Genomic DNA, 21,121 nt, shown 5'->3' with positions numbered 1-21,121 from the left:
ATGTGCCTGTGGCTATCCTGAGTTCAATATACAAATTCATACTGCAATACCTTTTTCCATTTAAATGTCATTAGTTCCTACACTGCATTTCTGAATTTATCCTTTATGAATAATAACCAGGAATTATCTGAGAAGACCTCACAGTGCTGATACATTCCACTAAGTTCCTGATCAGAAAGTATTTACCAGGAGTTGGATTAATCTCATCTGAGCATTATCCATGCCTAAGCAGTCACTCTAGTAACTGGAGAGAATCCAGCTTTTACAGGGCATGTTTCATCTGGTCCCTAGGACAAATACTTTAGAATGAGATGAACCCCACTAACGTATGACTTATCCAATCTGCTTCTGTTAGGATAGGAGGATTCCCCTCCTGGAGTCATCTAACTCTCTTCAATGACTTCAGAGGAATTCTACACAAGTATTTGAGATGAAATGCCTGACTTTCAGGTGACTGAAGTATCTGCATATGTTAGTAAATATCCACCAAATACTATTCCAAGAAAATTGTCATCCTAGCAGTTGTAGCAAATCTGAGTTCTGTTTCCAGAGCAAAACTCAGTATATCCTTAATGTGGGGTTATTAGCATAATAAATATGTTACAACTGAGCAAAGTAACATAAAGAGGGAAATAATTTAAATTTTGCCAGGAACCATATCCATGTTTTGCATTACTCTCTCAGTGCCGTAATGCATGGAACCCTCTCCAATACGTCTCCTGTCTCAGTTGCCACCTACTGCAATGACTGGCAGGCAGCAATGGCTCCATATGGCCTTTTCATTTCTTATTGTCATTTCTGGCATGTGTCACACTAATTTTTGGCCCACCAGAAAGGTGTGGCTGTGCTGGTGTACAGCAGTAGGGCAGGAAGAGCTCACTTTTGTGCATGTTGAAAAGGCCCCTCATTCTAGTCACAGTCACACTGAGCATCTGTGATTGAACAGGCTTTGTCAAAAGCCTTGCACCCACTTGCTCTGGTGTCCTGTTCACTGCCTTAAAAAGATAAAAGCAAATTATTAGCAGCAGCAGTTCTACTATATTCTATATTCATTCCCATAATAGACAGGTATCAAATTATTACCCAGGTTTTGAAAACTGCTCAAAAGAGTTAACTTTCTTTTGTTTAATTTAGCTGACATATTTAGGTTGACTAAGAATAACTTTTAGCATTTAGTAGAATAAAAGTTACTTTTATAGGGCATGGGAAAAATTGATCCCAGGCACTGACAAACAAAGGAATGTATAGAGAATAACCACACACAGAGCAAATTCTCAGTCTGCTGTTGGCCTAGTAATAGTGAACTCCTGCTGAGCAGTCAAGGTAATTTCCAGTGTGTTAATCTCAAAGCGTCAGGACAGGATCATGCTTTTAGTCTGGTAAATATGGAAAATCCACACAGTTGTGTAGGTAATTAAAACACTGGGTGCCCCACTGGTCATTCCTAACTCAGTTATCAGCAAGAATCTCACTAATGATAAGTCAGGGATGAGTCTGTGCATGTACTGTACATGTAGCTTTCTGCATATGCCTGCACATCATTTCACAGGAAACTGTTTCACACTACACCAGCTTGGTGAGTAGCTGTTGTTCACACCCACCAAGAAATAAGTACATGTGAGAATAATACCTTTACAACTTTGAAATGTCCTTAGACAGACTTTTAATCTCCAGGCCATCAACCTGCTGTGAACTCTCCTCCTGACTTTTCACACTTACAGAGAACGGGAGTCAAGCAACACACCATAAGCCAATATGAAAAGACAGAAAAATTCTGGGAAGTGCAAAATTAAGTGTAAATAAAAATATGTCATCTTTTAAAATATGTGGCTGTTTCATCATATATTTAAGCATAAGCATGCATACACTGATATAAATTGGATTAGTAAATTAGATTGCAATGCTCAAAATGCAAGATTATACTGATGCATTCTAACAATAGTCTTCAGTTCCATCTCCTTGGTGTCTGCTCCATATGTCATGGCTGGCACAGAAACACCAGTAGTTAAAACACCTGTGTTTCCACAGATTTCCTACTAACGTTAAGTTTAACCTCTGAAGGCGTTTTCATTCAGTCTGCTACTATTATTTGTATACTGAATGAAATATATATCTCACTTAGCAAGGATATAGCACAACAAAGTCCTTGACCTCAGGATCTTTCAGCTGAAGGCCTTGATGTGGTGCTAGTATAAACCTTGGTATCAACACTAATTGATCCTTTTTAGAGACAAAAAGAAAAGGAGAAAAACAAAGGCAACACCTACTTACCTGCATCATTTTAAAGAGGGAAGATACAAAAAGGAAGGGCAGATCATGCCGAGCAGGAGAGTTAGTATCTAATGAAAACAGACCATAACATTTGCAAATCTTGTGTCTTGACTTATCTTTTTCTGGTTTTGTTATTTGCTTCATGAGGAAATGGTCTATCAGTCCATGATATGGAGAAATGGTCACTGGCAGATGAAAAGCAACAATGTGAGTTAAGGATGGATTTGAAAGAAGAGGAGCTTGGTGGTTGGCACAGGGGAGGAAGAAAGTTGTTTCAAGGACATGGAAAAGCTCACACAAAGGATGATGGGAGAAGTGCATGGATGGACAAATGAAGTAGAAAGCACAGTAGTAACAGTAAACCAGGAATAGGAGGAGAGAGAAGAATCCCACAATTTGGACATGAAGAATCCTAGTCTTGTAAAAGACAAGGATTTCAAATGAAAAGGGAGAAACCTGAAGTCATCATCAGTGTTTTATGGCTTTCAGGAAATTGGGAGAAGGGGAAAGGGAGATGGGGAGCAGAATATTGTGTACATTAAACAAAAGTGACCACAGCATCAAGAGGAGAAAAAAATCTGAGGCAATGGAAGTGTTTCAGTGAGAGGATTACTGAAAAATTCAATTGAAGAGTTAGGTAGCTAAAAAAGCAGATTTGATTTCAAGAAAATAATTTGTGGGAGATGGGTGGACATACATGACCATGTCAGATTAGCTTAAAACCTAATTTTCTGTCTGTGAAGACAGGTTTTTACAAATCTTCCTTCCTTATTTTTCTGGGAGGGAGTGTTCTGTGTTCCTTAGTTTGCTACAAAGGAGTTAATCCTCCATCCTAAGACCCTAAATCCTTAATATCGTTGGGATTCACAAAACCTGAGGGGTAACTTCATTTTCTTTAACAAGTTAACAACAGTTTTCCAGCTGAATGGTTCACTTTTTTGAGTTCACTTACGCAAGACAGCAGAGAGTTGAAAATACGATTACCGACCAAGGTCAGCCAGGTAGAATTTTGTTTTTCTGGACACTGTTAAATGCCCCAGGTTCTTCAGATTCCTCATTTCCTTTTCCTCTAAAACTGCATCATAACACAAGCTGCATCCTGAGCAAGCACGTCTCCCTAGATGTAGCAGATGTATATTACTTTCTAAATGACTCGGTTTACCCAACCTTCTGTCTAGAATGGATTTCTCCTTCCTTGTCACTGTTGTCAGTTGAATCCTCCTCGTCTGGATACCAGAGGAAGTGAACAGAACAACTCTGCACACAGTGCACAGATGGGGCAGCCCATCCAATTTAATTTTAAGAAGTCAAAATGGCAGTTGTTCTCACTGGACTTTGGATATTTGCAAAGAATGCCGCTTGGTAGGACAGTTTTGGTTTACTTTAAACAATTCACAAAAATTTCACTCTACAATTGCCTGCAACAAAATGTCACCTCCCTGTAAAGAACGATTAAGACAGGCAACACTGAACTTCACAAACAGGCTGTCTGACAATCTTGCTCCGTCAATACATGCTAGAGAATCATCATCCAAACAAACCAGACAAGCTGTCTCTTTTGACATCTGCTCCTGTTTCAGTACATGAATTATCCTCTTGGGTTATCCCATTTTCAGCTGCTTCAGCACGGATGCCATCTCATAATTTACCTATTCCAACAATTTATCCATCTTTTCAACTGTACGCATAAGTAAAGGAATAAATAGTATAGAAAGAATAGCCAGAGAAATATCACTGACATTTTCCAGGAAAACAGATATGTAAAATGGGAGCACAGAGGGCTATGGGTTAACATGGAATTCTTAAAATTTCCATACATGCCCTTAATAAAAAGTTTTGAGCAACCAGTACTAATAGTTTGTGAATATGTGAAGCTGTAAGATTATTCTGTTTATTATCATTGCACTAGTAATGAAAAGCCTCCCCCCTCCTTTTGGCATCTTTCTTTAAACTAAATAGTAAGGATTCTGAGCAAGGAGAGCATCTCTCTATCCCTTTGAACAGTTCCAGGGAACGGAATTTCAATCTCATGGTGGCTTTTAGGTTCTACCGTATCATGGATAGTAATAATTACCTTCTGTCACATCCTGCTCCAATGCTAGCACTTCTGTCTGCTTGCTGAGCCTTTTAAAGGGTCATTCAGGTATCCTCTTAAGGAAAGTAAGGCATTTCTTCTTCATGACCATCATCATATAACAACTGGGGAAGTACTGTGATTCACATAAGCTGGGCTATTAGATGAAGGGAAAGTCTTAAATGTCTTTAATAAAGTGATTGATAGACTTTCACCATGAAACAAAAACACAGAGCTGGATAAGAATATCTTGGCTAAGACAAGCAGAGAATCTGATATTTGCAGACAGCTCAGCCAAATCAATCATAATAAGATTGAGAGGAACAGAAAGATTCCACATAAAATTACACAGGCAACACTTCTGCATACTAAGAAGTAACATTTTATGGAAGCAGAGTGATAGTTTTTCTTAGGGCATGATTTGGCTCAGAAGGATGGAGAATCTGTGCATGATACAGATGAAAAAAGTTTAGAGATTCCTTTAAATTATCGTCCAGAAAAATGCACAATGTACAAAGCGATGGCAGTTTCTCCCTTATCTGAAAAATGAAGCAAAATCATTGGTCCAGGGCTGGGTGGGTTCTGCAGGGCTAGGGCTAGTTAGCTCAATGGGCATTAGCTGCTCTCTACATTCACAAAGTACCAAACCTAAGGTAATGGAACAGGAGGCACCTGAAGGAGCCAGATCACATCTGGAGGCTAAAGTATATTTGTTGACAGGGTCCAAAATTAAAAGCTTGTATTTTTAGTACAACACAACATGCCTCACAAAGGGCACTGACATGTCAAGTTACCCCTAGTAACTGCATGACCCAGCAAGCAGGGCCATTAATAAAAAGTACTTTTTGACTAGTATCGAAAAGGTCCTTGACTATTTTGCAAATATTTCTGAATATGAACTTAATAGGTAAACAAAGATAGTGGATTGGTGAGTTTCCATTTCAGCATACATTAACATTTTGCAAGGGGAAAATGTTACAAATGTACAATTGCAAGCAGCAGTCCTCATCAATAGCCTTGCCAGAAGAGTGACCCAGCTGGAATGTCTTATCTAGGGTGCTTCTCACTATGCAGCCAAAAAATTTCTCTTTGCATTTAATAACACTCAGTCAGCTGACTGATAAGTTGCTGTCATTTTTCATTATTATATCCACTCAGTTTTCTTATTCTGTAGGGCACTAAAGTTTGGAAAACACTGAGAGCTGCAAAAATTCTCCTTTGTGCTTTTCAGGAGGCAAAGTTTGTCTTCTTTCTTATTATCCTTGAAGTAGCTCTGCAGGAGCTAGGGTACCAGCACCACAAATATTTTTGGCCAGCAACCACTTTCAAATGAAATGAAGCTTCCATGGCTGGATTAAGAATGAAGAGTTCAGGAGATGCTTTGCAAAGCAAATCCAATGAGAACCAATATTGGCCTTTTTTTTTTTTTTAGCTATCTTTACAATGAAATAACATCTATGTAGCAAAACTACTTTCATTTACGTACACTGTATTCTCACAGTCATCACAGACTTGGAGGTGAAAATGAAGTTGCCGCAAATGTTTCTGCTTTAGTAACTGTAAATTCCGGCAAATATAATTAATTCAGCAGCAAAAATTTCAACTTCCTGCAAGGTACCAGTGATAGAGAAGTAAGAACAGAAAACATATCCAATGCAGTCACTGAAACTTGAGGTCCCTATGATGAAACATTTTAATTTATAGCAACCTATTGTTTAGGATATTTCCTCTGATTGGAACAATCAAAGAATTTCTATACTAAAAATTTAGTAATAAATGTAACCAAAGACCAGTAAGATGTTGGTCTTTATTCCCAGAGAATTGATACAAATCAGATAAGAGAAGATGTGATTGGTTTGGTTGGTGAAGAAGCCAAACACTAAAGTTAAATAAATAATTGTGCAAAATACTGTCTGTTTTCCAGAAAAGAAATGGATGTTTATAACCTTTATTTTACTATTTCTAACCTTTTCCTCCATCTCAACAGATTTCAACTTCAAAACCCAAGATCTACCACTGCCTAGAGCTCATCTTCCAACCACTGAGAAGAAGAAAGAGAGCATTAAGCCTGGAAAGTGGAGCAGGGTGGGCAGACAATACAGTCTCACCTGACTCACCAAAACCCAGTAATCTCCACAGCACATGAATGAAAGATTCAGCAGGCTGTGACTGCAGAATGCATGAAAGAAAGGGTGCTGAAGAAGATCCTCTAGAAGTGGCCAAAGAGTTCAAAAGAGGGATTATTGAGTAGTGTAGTAGGAAATGTTCCTAAGAGTAACAAAGATTCAAGTACACGCAAAAACACATTTGCACAGAGGAATGGACCAAAGTCACAAGTGGACCTGGCTTAGTTCAAAATCAAGGATGTGAGTTTAAGTTCATCTGTATGAGTTGGTATTACCATAAGTTTTGCTGTAGTTCCCAAGACACACAATCCCTGAGAAAGTCTTGACTGTGCTGTTACTGAGAGGAGTGTCATTATCAACAGGAAAGGGTGACAGGGTTTCTGAGATGCAGTAGCAGCTTCTAGATGGCAATATAGGTAATAATCTCTAATTTTTAATGTTATGATCCTCTCTATTTAAAATTAAATTGTTAAAATGTTAAGTGATGCATTGATTTTTTTTTTTCCCCAGAAGTTACTTGTGTCTAATTTCTTGATTTGATTTATTTTCTTTTTCTTGTAGATGGGGAGATTGGGCCAAACAGAGCAATTCAGCAGAGATACCACTAGTATACAACCAAATTTCCAAAGCAAGTCACCCATAGGCAATAGAATCCAAGTACCATAGGAGCAAGGACTGATACACCTCATATATCTGATACACAGGACTTCTGTTTTCTTGACAGAGAGCATTTACCACTCAAACCCACAGGTATGGGCCAGTATTTTCCAGACAACTTCCAATATAGAGCTCAAATGACTGTTTAATGAGTTCCTATAGGTTCAGCAGTGCTACTGTGTAAGGTAATGTCTTACCATTCTTTAACAGCCACCATTTATATTGATATCCCCTTCTTCATTCTCTTATTACTAAGATATTCTTATTCTTGCAATTGCAGAGCAAGACCAGTTCATGGAATTAGCCTGGAATAAACTCCACAGATAAAACGCTCCTTTTATTTTATTTTTTCTCCTTCTCTACAAGACGGTTAATCAGCTGAGTATTCTTCATACTCCTTTATTATTATTTTTGCCCTGCAAGGACCTAATTCTGTCCAACACTAAGCACACCTTACAGCGTGAAATCGGATCACAACCAGAACTACACGGGATTCAGAGTTGCAATGGAAGTACTGAAGCCAAGCATTTGATTTTAGCCGCCTGTGTTTTAGAAGAAGGGTGACATTGTCGGATGAGGATTTCACATTAGTGAGAGACGATTTCATTAGACGTACAGGTAGTGCATTATTCCAGCACTGAGCCAGAGTGCAACAGGGAGTCCATTCTGCCCTCACAGAGAGGAGCACAAATAATATGAGCTCCGATGGAGTTGTACCAGTGCACAAACTAGTCTGAGATCAGAATGGAGCCAGACTTTCATCAGTATCTGTGTTTTTACCCCGTTGGGTACAAATCTTTCTGCATAACCTGAACATAACCTGCAAATGTTCTAGTACAGAGGAGCTCATTATTTTCTAATGCTGCTTGCCTACTGCCATTCGCAAAACTTTTGAGCTGCTTTCTTGGCAGTCAGTACATCCTGAGGTCTCTATTTAGCACTCATTCAATCACATTTTGGAAAAGGTTATGAAAGTCAACAAGAATATTCCTCTTTTCTTGTGAGCCAGGACATAGATTCTTGGACCACTACATGGGTTAAATGAGAGGTTTTTACTATGCAGTTATAAATGATGCAGAGCAGTCAGTCTGCATCAAAACTAGCAAAGTAATTCTCTTCTACTGATCATTTTACAAATTACATCGGTCTCTTTCCAGGAGGCACTGTATGTTTACTTATTTCCAGCTGATGGTCTCTTGAAGCCAGTGTATGTGCAGTAGCATGTTCTGAACTGAGTGTTAGCCCATGTGTCCAGTGGTTCTCTCTCACAAAACAGATTTCCTCCCTTAGACATTAAAATGTGTAGTTGTTTTTAACATTCTATTTGATGACAATATTTAAAATTGAAAAACCACAAGGTCAGGCCTGTTTTAGGTTTTCATGTATCTCCAAAAAGGAAACAGGGAGTATGAACAAATAAATGTGCAGAGATATATACAGGCACGTATATTCTGACTTTAATCTTGTTTGAACAATATAGCCAAAATACGCCACTGTCCTTAGTATAACTCAAAATCCAGCCTACAACCTACAATGAATCTTACATATTTATTTAATTGCTACTTCCCTTTTATATCACTGAATACAGCTTTAATTTTTTCATTCCTCTCAAAATAAATCTCTGCTTGGAGAACTTTATAGTCAGTCTTTACATAAAATGAAAGTTTACTTATCTAAATCCAAAATTACCATTTTTAGCACCTTTTAATATTCTAGTGATTTTTAACCTGTTAAACTGCAAATTTGATATATTTACAACTTTCATTTTGATACTAACAAAGAACATTATTAACATGAACCTAGGAACATGTTATTACAATGGAAACGGGGACAGACCAATAAAAATTGTCATTCCTTATACCAAAACTCTGCCTTAGGAAGGTTAATTATCATATCCTCCTGTATGTGACATGTAGAGTTATAATGAAAGTGCCTTGGTACTAGAGGATTAGAGTCCTGTACACAGCTCTAGCAAACAGAATGAATAATTGAAATCCAGTGCTTTTATGCTTCACTGAAAAAAAACAATATTTCATGGCACATAAAGTTATTCAGCTTATTTGCATTAAGGTTGAATGATCAGCGCTGACCAAAACAGAAGCAGTGATGGTACCTTGATGTAAGTGGCGAAGAACATTCATAAATATTCTTAGGAAGCAAGATGTACCTGCATTTAATCAGTACTTATTAAAATTTTATTCCCTATAGTTATTCAACAGGATCTGTGGTATAAAAACATAATTACAAAAATCAGATTTGAGCTCATTTGACAACAGAAGGGTTTTATGGTGACCTATCTCCAAATGTTCCTATTTGTAATTAAATGCAGCGATCAGCAGTAAGGATTTTGAAGCTGTTTTAGTAGTTCCGCTATTCTGCTTAACATGTGGCACCCGTAATAATTAAAATGATACTAACACATGCACAATTTTATGGCCCTTATGGTGCAACCCATTATGCCAAATAAGGGCCTCTGTTTTCACAGCATACTGCACATGGTCTCATTACACCCACTTTTCTTTTCCTGTCTTCACACTAACAACTGTTAAAGTGAATCAACACACGAAACGTACTATAACAGCTTAGTGTTTATGATATGTGTGCTGTTAGTCAGTGAACAGGAAAATCTAAACATTTACTGTTTATGTAAAGGATAGCGTTAGTGTTAGCGAATTGCTTGGGTCTGCTTACTTTATTATCTAGATCACAAACATAATGACGGGTGTCAATGGTACCTATATTTTCCCTTTGCTTTGCTCTCCGGTGTAGATGACTATAAGAATTAGAGGGACTTCACATTTGCAGTTCTTGAAATGTTTTCTGTTAAGTAGTTTTCCTTTTCTGCATTAAAGCAGGAGAAAAATATTTCTATCATAAACCCCCACCATAAAAAAATAATTTCCATAAATTTTCTCTTCTTCTTCAACATATTGTGCTCGAACCAGTTTGGTGTATCCAAGGTGTTAGAAAGTTACACAATTTTCCTGTGGCACCTCAGGAAATTCTACAAGAGACAGGGAATTCTACATTAGTGCTTTTTTTATCATGAATAATTTTGCAATTACGCAGCTACTCAAAGACCTCCTACACTCATTTTACAGTCATCAGTTCGGAATGGCTTTCACTCTCTTGGTCTGGGATCCATTCCAAGGGAAGTCCCATAGGTGGGACACCACCGGATTGGACTAAATCTATCCTCTGCATTTCATATTATAGCTTTGTGTGAACATTAGTTGAAAGTTCATATAAAGAGTAACAACCTGTACTTTCATTTTCCCCCCTTTTCCCCTGTGGACTGCCACTTAATCCTAACAGTTTCAGGAATTTGCTGTGTTATCAGTGGCAAGGGGAAACCAAAGCCCCTGAATGCGAATGGCAGAACAACTCTATTGATTTCAAAGGCAAAGAGAAAATCATCACAAAATTACAGTGGTTGGGCTCCAGTTATGATGAAAATAGAGAAATCAACCAGAAAATACTAAAGTGTGGAATATATAGGGGCCACATACACATTGAAGTGCAGCTTTAGAAAAAGTACATCTGGAACCATGAGGTTTTGAACAGCAGCAGCAGTGCCATAATGCAGGAAAATGGAGTAAAAGCCAGCATTGGACTACTTTCACTGTTGTCTTCATGCCCACTGGTGAGTGATACTGCACAGAAAACTTGCAGTTTTGCTCTCTGAAGATTCAGGAGGAGGACGTGACTGAGGGAGATGCGAGGGAGAGGACCAAGGCAAAGGAGGACGATACCTGTAATGTTGTAACAGCTTCTCCTTGGCCTATTCTGAAACAACCTTGCTTAAAAACAAAACAAAACAAAACAAAACAAAACCCCCCAAAACACCCAAATCAATAATATTAAAAAAGACTAAGAAAAGAAAGCACCTGATAATTACCTTCTGTCTGAACTTGAGGAAAGTTGAGTTCCACGATCCCTTTTTCTTTGATTAAAATGAATGTTTGTGATCAGCATTACTATTTACTACCCCATGATCAAAAACAAATAACCCACTTTGTTTGTTTCTTACTGCAAATGAATTAAATTAGACGCCATTAGGAGCACTAGCTGTTTATATCCTTGTTTCAGCAGTGGTAGTATTTGAAGTTTCCTGCGGTAAGTTCATTACTCGTATTTTGTCCAGAATTAGTGAAGCGTGCTGAAAATTGCTAATGACAGATGTTTCTCCACTCTGTCACACTTCTTGTATCATTTGATTTGGAAAGCAACATACGGTGTTCTGCTCTATCAGTATGTCACAGACTGTCTGTAAACAGCTGGTCATAACTCAGTTCAGTGAAAACCATTACTTTCCAATGAAGTGCTGGACACCCTCCAAATTGCATTTTGGCATGGCCTGAGCTGCATAATGCACAAAGTTCTTCTGTTCTGAGGTTACCTAAGGAAGGATTTTTCTCCCCTTCCACTTGTTTATTGTGTTTCAGGAAACAAAATATCTTTTAAAATGGTTAGATAAGGGATGAACAGCACAGGAAATAAAAATCCTTTTTCTTCTCTCAGGAACCCATAAAAGCTGTGACTGGTGCTGTGCTAAAAGAAAAAAAAAAATGCAACCCTACCTCACCATTTCTGTTTGTGCCTCAGGTTGAATGGGGTGTATTATCGGGGTCAGGGCACACAAGATGATGACAGATTGAAATGTCTCCTATCAAATAGTTGTGGCATTCTAACATTGCTATGACTATGGGGCTATTCCACAGCTCCTAATCACAATGAATCCTATTAAAAACATCTCCCTGCGGTTTATGCGTTGGTCAGATGCAACGAAATCCATTTCACTTATGCATGTGAGAAGCACAAAATACAGAGGACAGATTTAATGCCACACAGATGGGGATATAAGGTACAATTTGCTGTTTCTTTCTAACAAAACCACTGCCTTGGTTGTTTTATGATATGATATGTTATTAGCATATATTTAACTGAATTTGTATCATACATTTCATGAATACAGTATCCATTTCTGTGACATAGTCTGGCATAGATATGTTATTTCTAATGTAAGTATAAAGCATTTAGACAGCACGTTTTAATAACTGTATTTAATTGACAATGATTACCACTCGTATTATATTTAAATGAAATCTTTACTTAGCTGCTCTTGGTTTCGAGTATGACAGTAGCAAAAGGCATCAAAGCCACCTGTAATCCCTGGAGACTTCTGCAATGCTTGTACATTACCAAGTGAAGAGCATCTTTCCAACTACCATAAAAGGATGATCTCCACATTTAAATTTAGGACAATAGAACAAACATTTGCAATCAAGGATCATGAAAGCCAAAGATCCCAGTGGAAAGGGGTAGAGAGAGATATCTCATGTCAAGATATCCAACTATTCCTGCAGCCTATAGCAAGGTTAGCATCAGAAAAGATTGGGAAAAACCCAGCATTAACAAATAAAGTTGGATTTTCTAACATTTGATAAGATAGCATTCTGGCCTATCATCAGATGCTATTAAAAGTTGTCCTTGAAGAGGAACCCACTGATAAAAGAAAGACTTCTCATACAGAGAAATAAATTTTCCAGAGTACTAAACCACTGAGAAAAAAATTACATCTGTCTCTTTTATTTTTTGAAATGCATCAATCTATAGGAATAAGAAGCCCATTATATTAGGTAAATTTTGAAATTTTTTTTTGTTTACATGTTGAACACTGATGAACAGATGGACTTTAGTGAGATATAGTCTTACAGAAAGTGTTCAGCTGAATTTTGTTGAAGAGGATGCAGCTTCTCTTTTGGTGTAGGACTTTTACTGAGCTTGGAGTATAAGCCCACTCTGAGGATCTGAAGGAATCTACAGTAAGAAGAAAGTAAGTCACAAGCATGTCTAGCCTATTTTTATACTTGTACTACATTACTTCTGTAGAGAAACCGTGCAAAATATTTCACAGGCCAGTACAAAAACAAGGCCCCTGCCCTTAAGAATTTATTATCTCAACAAAATAGGTAGCATAGGAAGAAAAAGGTCATACAGCAACAACCCAAAAAACAGAACAGATTAGTTTTGCCATGCGTTAACATAATGACTTCAGCATAAGCTACTGGCATCCGTTGATTTAAAGAAAAAGTTTTCTAATTACTATTTAATTGAACTCAGTGAGTAGACAGGGAAGTTTACATTGTCAAAATTTAAAATAAATGAACTCCTTTTCCCTTGTCAATAAGCGGGTACCTGTTGTTCATCATTACACATGCTGTCTAGAACAGGATTATTCACTCCTACAGTTTTTACCTTATCAGAAAATGTCAGAGGTTTTTCATTTGGCTTGGTATCCCATCCCACACAATAGGTCAGACATATCCTTTAGCTTATGTTATAAGTTATAACTTATAACTTATGTTATGTAATGAAATCTAATTAAGCAACTTCACTTTCTTTTACAGCTATTTTCCTGTTAATTTTGTGACTGTGCCCTCTGGCCCAAGCAAACTGCTGTAACATTTGTAATCCAAAACCGTTGTAATTTGTGTTCATCTCTTCCATCAAAAATAATTAGTCATATAGTTTTGTGAAGTTTTCACCAAACTTGAGCTTTGGACAAAATATTTAATTGTGGTTTTTGAACTGCAGTGAGCATGTTTCAGCATACATGTTCAGTTGTATCAATAGAAAAAGTCTCAACATTCACAAAATATAAGAGGAAAAGAGGCTATGCACTCTTTCTTATGCTCAGCCCCCAATGCACGCCAGTCAGAAGCATAAATTCATTCAGTGGCAAGACCTAACAACTGATTATGGCAGACTTACCTGTTTGCACAAATGAAATCAAAACAGAGCATGAACATCCAACTGACGGCCTCTCAATGCTTTACCGAACCATCCCCTAGTCTGTCCACTTAACTCCTTGGATTTCTGGCATTCTCCCACTTATTTAACCCTCCTGGAACAATCATGTTCTCTGAGAGTACTGAAGAGATATCATCCAACGGAAGTAAATGCAAAAGAACCTGACGACTGAGCTGTCAAACCATTGCCTGAGATCTCTCTTGCACACTACCTCCTAGCTTGACTAAAATAACCTCCAATGCTACAGTATCACTGAGTCTCCATAAGTTTTGATCTAACTAGGCTGAACACATTTAGGTAGCCAGTACTATACATTACTGGGCTGAGTTTCAAGTTCTTTGTTCACCATATGGAGGCAATCATAACAAGACACAAAAGCATGCAGAGTAAGGGGGGGGCTGTCTCATATCTCCAATAAAATTTTGCCAAAGTGTGTCAATCTCAGCACAAGTTGCAAAGACACATAAAAAGGAAACATATTCATGAGTGCACCACAACAAGGCAAAGCTCGGATGATGTTGATACCAAAACAGAGGTCTTTGTTGGGTCTGTTGATCAAAGCAAGATTCTATAACAGATTGGCTTTGTGAAAATGGAAATAACCAGTCAAAGTAAATTTCAAAATAGATACTGGAGCTAAATACATTATCATCATTCTAAGCACAAGCAAAATTAAGATTGACCTCCCAGTACTAAAAGCAAAAACTAACTTTTCCTCACAAAACGATCATGAAAAGTAGACAGAGCATAGAAAGTATGAACTCATACTGGCACAAGATATCTGTTGAAAGATATAAGATGAATGAAGTGGTATAACTGTCTACAAAACAGTGTTCAAAAGCTATTCTTAAAGGATCTGATGAGGCAGTTAGCAATCTGGGAGGCTCTAAGAATATAATGTATCACAGTTGCAGAGATTTCAGTGTGCCATCAAAATGCTTGCTCTGTTAGTACTAGGAGATAGAGTCTGAACTTGAGTGAATGGTAAAGTGAGAAGTTACTGGGCACATTCACACATCAATTGGCTGGAGTAGTAGTTATGTTGCCATAACAAAGCCAACAGTTAAAGATTGTCAAAATCTATAAGATTCCAACATGATTATCAAATATTATCATTAGCCAATAATGACAGCTGATACGGAGTAGACCCTGACACTCAAAAATATTGTGATTTCCAAATGCAAGCCTAAGTAGTACACACTGAGGAAAAGTCACCAAACTGAGCAACTTCTCCTTCCTTCCTGGTACTGCCTACACGCATGACTTATTTTCAGACTTGTACCAGTCTTGAAGGTCACAGTCTTACAGGGGTAGATTAAGTCTTAACATTTCTTGTCTTAAGTCTTAATTTCTTGTTTTTCATCTGTGTCATAAGCAAGCATTTATAACCCAGAATATTGCATACACATAATCCCCACAAAAATGTCCCTTGCTCCAAGAATGTACAAGCTTAAATTTTAACAACTTAATAAGGGGATGCTTGCAATGCTTTAATACAGAAAAGAAAGTAATTTTGCATATGTCATGTCTTCAGAAGTTTTGATTGTCCAAGGCAATCCCATGTTTGATTCAATGTTGTGATTCAGAACAACTTCTTGGGTGCCAGACATTGGCCATTCAGCACTGTAATATGTACCAAACTGGCAAAAAAAAATCTTAGAGAGGAGACTGATGCAAAACAAAAAGTCCAAGAACAATCCAAAAAATGACATATGTATATTAGCTCATATTTATGGAGCATGTCTAACTATGGAAGTTGAAGAAGATTTTGACCTAACCTTGCATTTATACTAGGAGAGCAAACCACATGTGACAGATTCTACTCATGTTATTTAATGCTCTAGGGGAAAACTCAGATACCATGGCACTGGGTGTGGTAAAGAACCTGAACGGACTAGAGCAGCTTTGAAAGACATTCAAATTGCTTCATCATAATCCATAACCACAGATTTTTATGCAGTAGCAGCTCCAGCATATCCTAATCACCCCGTGAATGTGGGCATTACAAAAAAAACCCCAAAAGACGAACAGCACACAACAGGGATCTGGTTGCTTTACTACACTAGAAATGCATATATCCTTCTTGCATTCCCCTCCTAGAATTATGAGGAGGTCAGATGCATGAAATTTTCAGGTAGGATTTTCTCTTGTCATTCTGGCATTGACTGGAACATGCAATACTTTTCTCATTATAAAATACTAGTGCATTTTCCCATAAATTATTTGTACATTTTATTTAAAAACTGTCAAATGGCTCAAGAAAAGAATGGTAACTCCTTTGATAGTAACCCATACTCAGCACATCAGATTTTATCCCTTTATACCCTACATTTTTAAAGAATAATGAAAGAATTCAATATCACTTGTGGAGGAAAACATCATGAAAAACCTGTCAGCAAATTTTCATTTTTGCTCGTAAACTGAATGAGTTCTCTTATTCCTCCTTACATTACATAATACTGTTTCAAGGGCGATCACATTAGGCTGTTTCGTTCCCTCCTTAATTACTGTTCCATATAGTTATAAATAGCAGACAGAAGGTGAGCGGAAAATGACAAAACAAGTTTATTCTAAAGTCTAACATAAAACACTACAGGCTAAATATGTACAGGGAATTACACAAACAAGTGTTGAACTATATACACATGTTATAACAGAAGGAAAGACATTTCATACATGCAAGGAAAATCTTCCCAAAATAACTTCAGCAAAAGTGCCTACTTATCCTTATCTAAACTAATGATCTAAGAGGCCTCAGCAGTAGCTTTCTCTGGAGACTAACATTTTCCTGAAGGTAGTCTTTTGGTGGCTCCCCAGGCTCTAGAGGGTTTCCAGCAAGCTCCTCATCTAATCTATCCTCTCAGTCCTTTTAGCAGCCCTACAGTACCCAGGTACTGGTACCCAGGTAAGGCTGTCTCATCTCTAGATATGCAGGCAACATATATGAGTTTGCCAAGCTGCACTGGATCTTGCCTCAGAGCAACCAGTTGTACTAGCTGCTCTCTTCAGGCACCTTTCAGGCCCATGTTTCAATTATTCCATTCTCCCTTGTAGAAGATTATCCAAACTCATTTCGACTCAGTGAGTCACAGCAATCAACCAACCTCTTAGGCTGGATTCCTGATACAAAATAAATGTTACAAGACTTGGACTATCAGATACAATGATGCATTGAATCTGCCATCCTCAGTTTCCATAGAGATGCCATATGGATGTCTCCTCAGGTTCGCCGGTCGCCAGCTAGAGCAGCATTCACATCGCAGAAAGAAAACTGTACTAAATCTGTGCCTTGTCTACAGATACAAAGCAAAGTTGGTAGGATCTTTGAATATTTGCTTTCTTTTGTTCAGGAGTGGAAGATCTTCACAGAGTTTTGACTATAGTCCAAACTACTTTAAAAAAAAAATCATAAACTAGCAGTACTAAGATGCACCACTCAAAAACTGAATCCGGAAAACCCATCAATTCATTTTACATCAACTATTATTAAGCTTGGGAAATGCCATCTCTAAGGCACAAAATAAGATTACAGAAGATTTCTTGAATAGGAATCAGTTAGTGATTCCCCAGGCTTAGACAGCCTTTGCAATAACACGTCTGGACTCAGTTCCTACATTTGAATCCTCTTTCCAGATGTGATTCTGCTAGATGGTTGGAATAGGACCCAGGTCTGGATTAGACACATCCAATATCGTACCTGACAAAGCTTTCAGAAAAAGGACTCCAAAAGAGTTGCAGAAAATGGAGCAGAGCACTTTGCAGTGAGCAAGGTGGGAATATACTATTTTAAGGAAGGTTTATTTTTAAACTCCATCTGATTTGGAGCTAGAGTTAGTTTATGCCTTAAAGCATGAGAGTTTTATTTCTCAGAAAGAGTGCTTACATGCTTAATATAACTATGACTGTTCATATCTAGAAACATGAATCATCTAAAATCCTAACTTCTTACACTTACTAATATCCTGCACTTTCATAATATGCTGCACATAGATCAGCTGAGAGTGATGCAGAGAAGTCCCTTATGCCACTTTTAAATGCATCGCTTTTCAGATTTGTTAAATATCTCTCTTGCTATTATGAAGAAACAAAAATGTGAATGTCTGGTTCGCCTTCTCTTAACCATTCATGACTTACAGATATGTAACATTTTTGCTTCCATTCACCTTCTCTGAACAAACCCAGGCTTCCCTTCTCTTGTCAGATAGAAGTTTGACATATATCTAATAATTTTCCTAATTTATCCCAAGGCCTTATATTTGTCTCTTAGATCTTTTTTGTAATAAGGTTTATCCACTACCTTTGTGGTAAGTTTTTACAATGATGTTTCCCCTTTTTTTCTCTTACAGTTATTTATATATGCCACCATTTTCTTTTGCTATAATAGTATATCAATATCATACATCAAAGAGAAATTTTCATTAATCTGTTGCAATTTGAGTCTGGATATGCAAATTATAATTCTTGTTATTCTTTGCAGTATACATGACTTCACATTTATCAACGCTTAGTTCCATTAGTTTAAAATCAGTATTTTTCATAACTCTTCTCAGATTAATCTATACTTGATTACTTATCTATACTTGATTAATCCAAATACCATCATGCTACTTACAAACCATGCCACTTGCTCTCCAAATCTTGCCACTGGACTGAAAGTAGATCTGACCTAGGCATGGCATGAAGCCCAAGGGAAAAAAGTAATTCATATAATAAAAGATGGCATATTAATGCCTGCCCTTGAAGTTGCCACAGCTTGCCAGACAGCTCTAATACTGACATTCAGAATTCTACTTTGCAATGTTAATAAAATTATTTTAACCCAGGGGAATTTTTTTTGAACAATTCCAAGCAAACCCCCCCCCCAAAATATCTGAAGCAAATGCCATGATGTGCTTTCAGACTGGCTGCCAAATGGATCCTAAGAACGGTTGCAGTCTCCAGACCAGTGTACAGACCTCCATCTCACCAGCTAACGATGGACATGAGAACAAAATCTTCTCTCAAGTGCATGAACACAGGGATGACACACTAACAGGGGACCACATACTCCCCGCACTAGTGCCACAGATTTTTGCTTATAGCACAAACATGATGACACTCAGGAACTTCACTCCAAACACAATAAGGGAACTCTAACTGGAGCTGCCTCTTTCAATTTCTTTTTTTTTTTTTTTAAATATTGATTCACCATTTGGCAACCACTAGATGTGAATAAATATGCTCTAAAGGAGCTTTTACAATAAATTTGGAATTTATTTTCAGAACAATATACTATACACAGTGAAAGCAATTATATTGTTCAAAGTACATTTATTCTCCTTATTTTTATTTTATTATGAAACACTATGTTAAACTACCTTTCCTATTTACTAGACTGTGTCTTTACTTCACGTTCATGCCAGACAGCTTTTGGGTGCATATCAAAATTCAATTAACAAAGCAAAAAATTAACATTGAAGATTTATAGTAGTTAAATAAAATTATTTCAAATATGCTGGATAAAAATATCAATACTAACTTGCATTTCAAAATGACCGATTTATTATAAAAAGGCTTGATGTTCTCTAGTTAGAAAGTCCTTCAAGATAAGAGACCTAAACGTTCTTAGACTCTGAAACCTGTTTTTTAATTCATATAAAAAAGGGGTAAAACATAACATTTCCTAAAATTACTTTTATTAAATTTTCACCTCCCAAATAGTTTCTTAGCCTCCATTCAATTATTTAAGAACTGAAAAAAAACCCCTGACTACACTGAAGTCAAATTAGTACAGTCTCCAAAAAAGGGTACAGCTCTCCAAAGTAGGCAATTTTTTCCACTTTCTTTTCAGACACTGAACTAATGATTTCTCTTGGTTTAGCAATCTGACTTACTTCAAAGATGTGCTGTTTAAGTTTTACTCATCATAAGTTATTTAAATAGATTACTGGAAGTTATGTCTAAACATATGCTACCATAGTTTCAAGTTTAAGTTTTAATATGTTTACATTTAAAAGGAGAGATGTATGCAAAAGACAGTCAAATTGAAGTAAAACATATATCTTAAATAAATGATTAATTTATTCTGCTTCATCGTCAGCAGTTATGACACAGACTTGCAATCAATAGTGCATGCACAGTGATCTATGGAGAGACCTGTACCAAGACACTGTGTAGGATGGCCTCAGCTGTATATCACCTTCCCTAATGAAAATCTAGGCATTAAAAATATTCTAGCTAACATACTCAGCTTAAGAGGATATCTAGTTTACAGATCAGCTCAGTTAGTTCAGTAAAAGATTAGTTATTATTTGTCTGGGTTTCATTTTAAGATCAAAGAGAATGATTAAAAACAAAGCCAGCTTGCCAGCTCTTTTAAGAGGTCCTGGATACTATTGCCTGAGAAATAGTTACTAATACTGCCAATTCCTAAATTTAATGATTTTATGGTGTTTCTGTTTCAGGACAGAGTAGTTACTTTTTCCAAAACTTGAGTATAATATGGACTTCTTTGCTTTGCTTTGATGTACAAAAGCACTCAGAAAGCAAAAACCAAGACTGAAAAAGAAACTAGGACAGAAACATTGAAAAAATACCATTCACGTTACCAGTAGGTGATTTGTCCTCATTTATTCTCTTCCAAGCCCACAATATTAAGAAGAAACAGCAGAAATCAAACATGTCCTAAGAAAGGCATTTTGAAGGACACGTAGTGAGGTGTGGCTTCTGTTGGAATGAAAAATTATTTTATTGTTTGCAATGAAGGATGATGACATTATAAAGGTGCTATATATATAGTCCCCAGAACTAAATAATCAGATTTAGAAAAAAAAAGCTTAACCTGTGGAAGTTTGTTCCATGGTTGCTCAGTACAAGGTATCCCACTGTACAGCATAGATGATTTAACACATAAAACCATGGCTAAAAGACAGTTGCAAAATTCGGACACAAGAACTTCCTTTACTGCAATGGCAAGCACCATGCATGTGTCACCCTTTGGGCCAAGCATGCTAAAAGCAAATCACAATCGCTGTCTCATGAGGCTTCTCAGTAGCTGTTGAAAATAGGCATTTCAGCCACTAAGAAAATGCCATAACAGCACAAGGCAGGGTGGCCTTGGAGACACCAAGCAACATGAATGCAAGAAATCAAGATTTTACTTTTCTGCTTCTTCCAAAATGTGGTTCCTCAGCAGCTGCAC

The sequence above is a fragment of the Ciconia boyciana genome, chromosome 2 (genome assembly GCF_034638445.1).
Source record: "Ciconia boyciana chromosome 2, ASM3463844v1, whole genome shotgun sequence".
Taxonomy (NCBI): Eukaryota; Metazoa; Chordata; class Aves; order Ciconiiformes; family Ciconiidae; genus Ciconia; species Ciconia boyciana.
The sequence above is the reverse complement of the archived record's forward strand: the minus strand, read 5'-3'. Positions refer to the sequence as shown.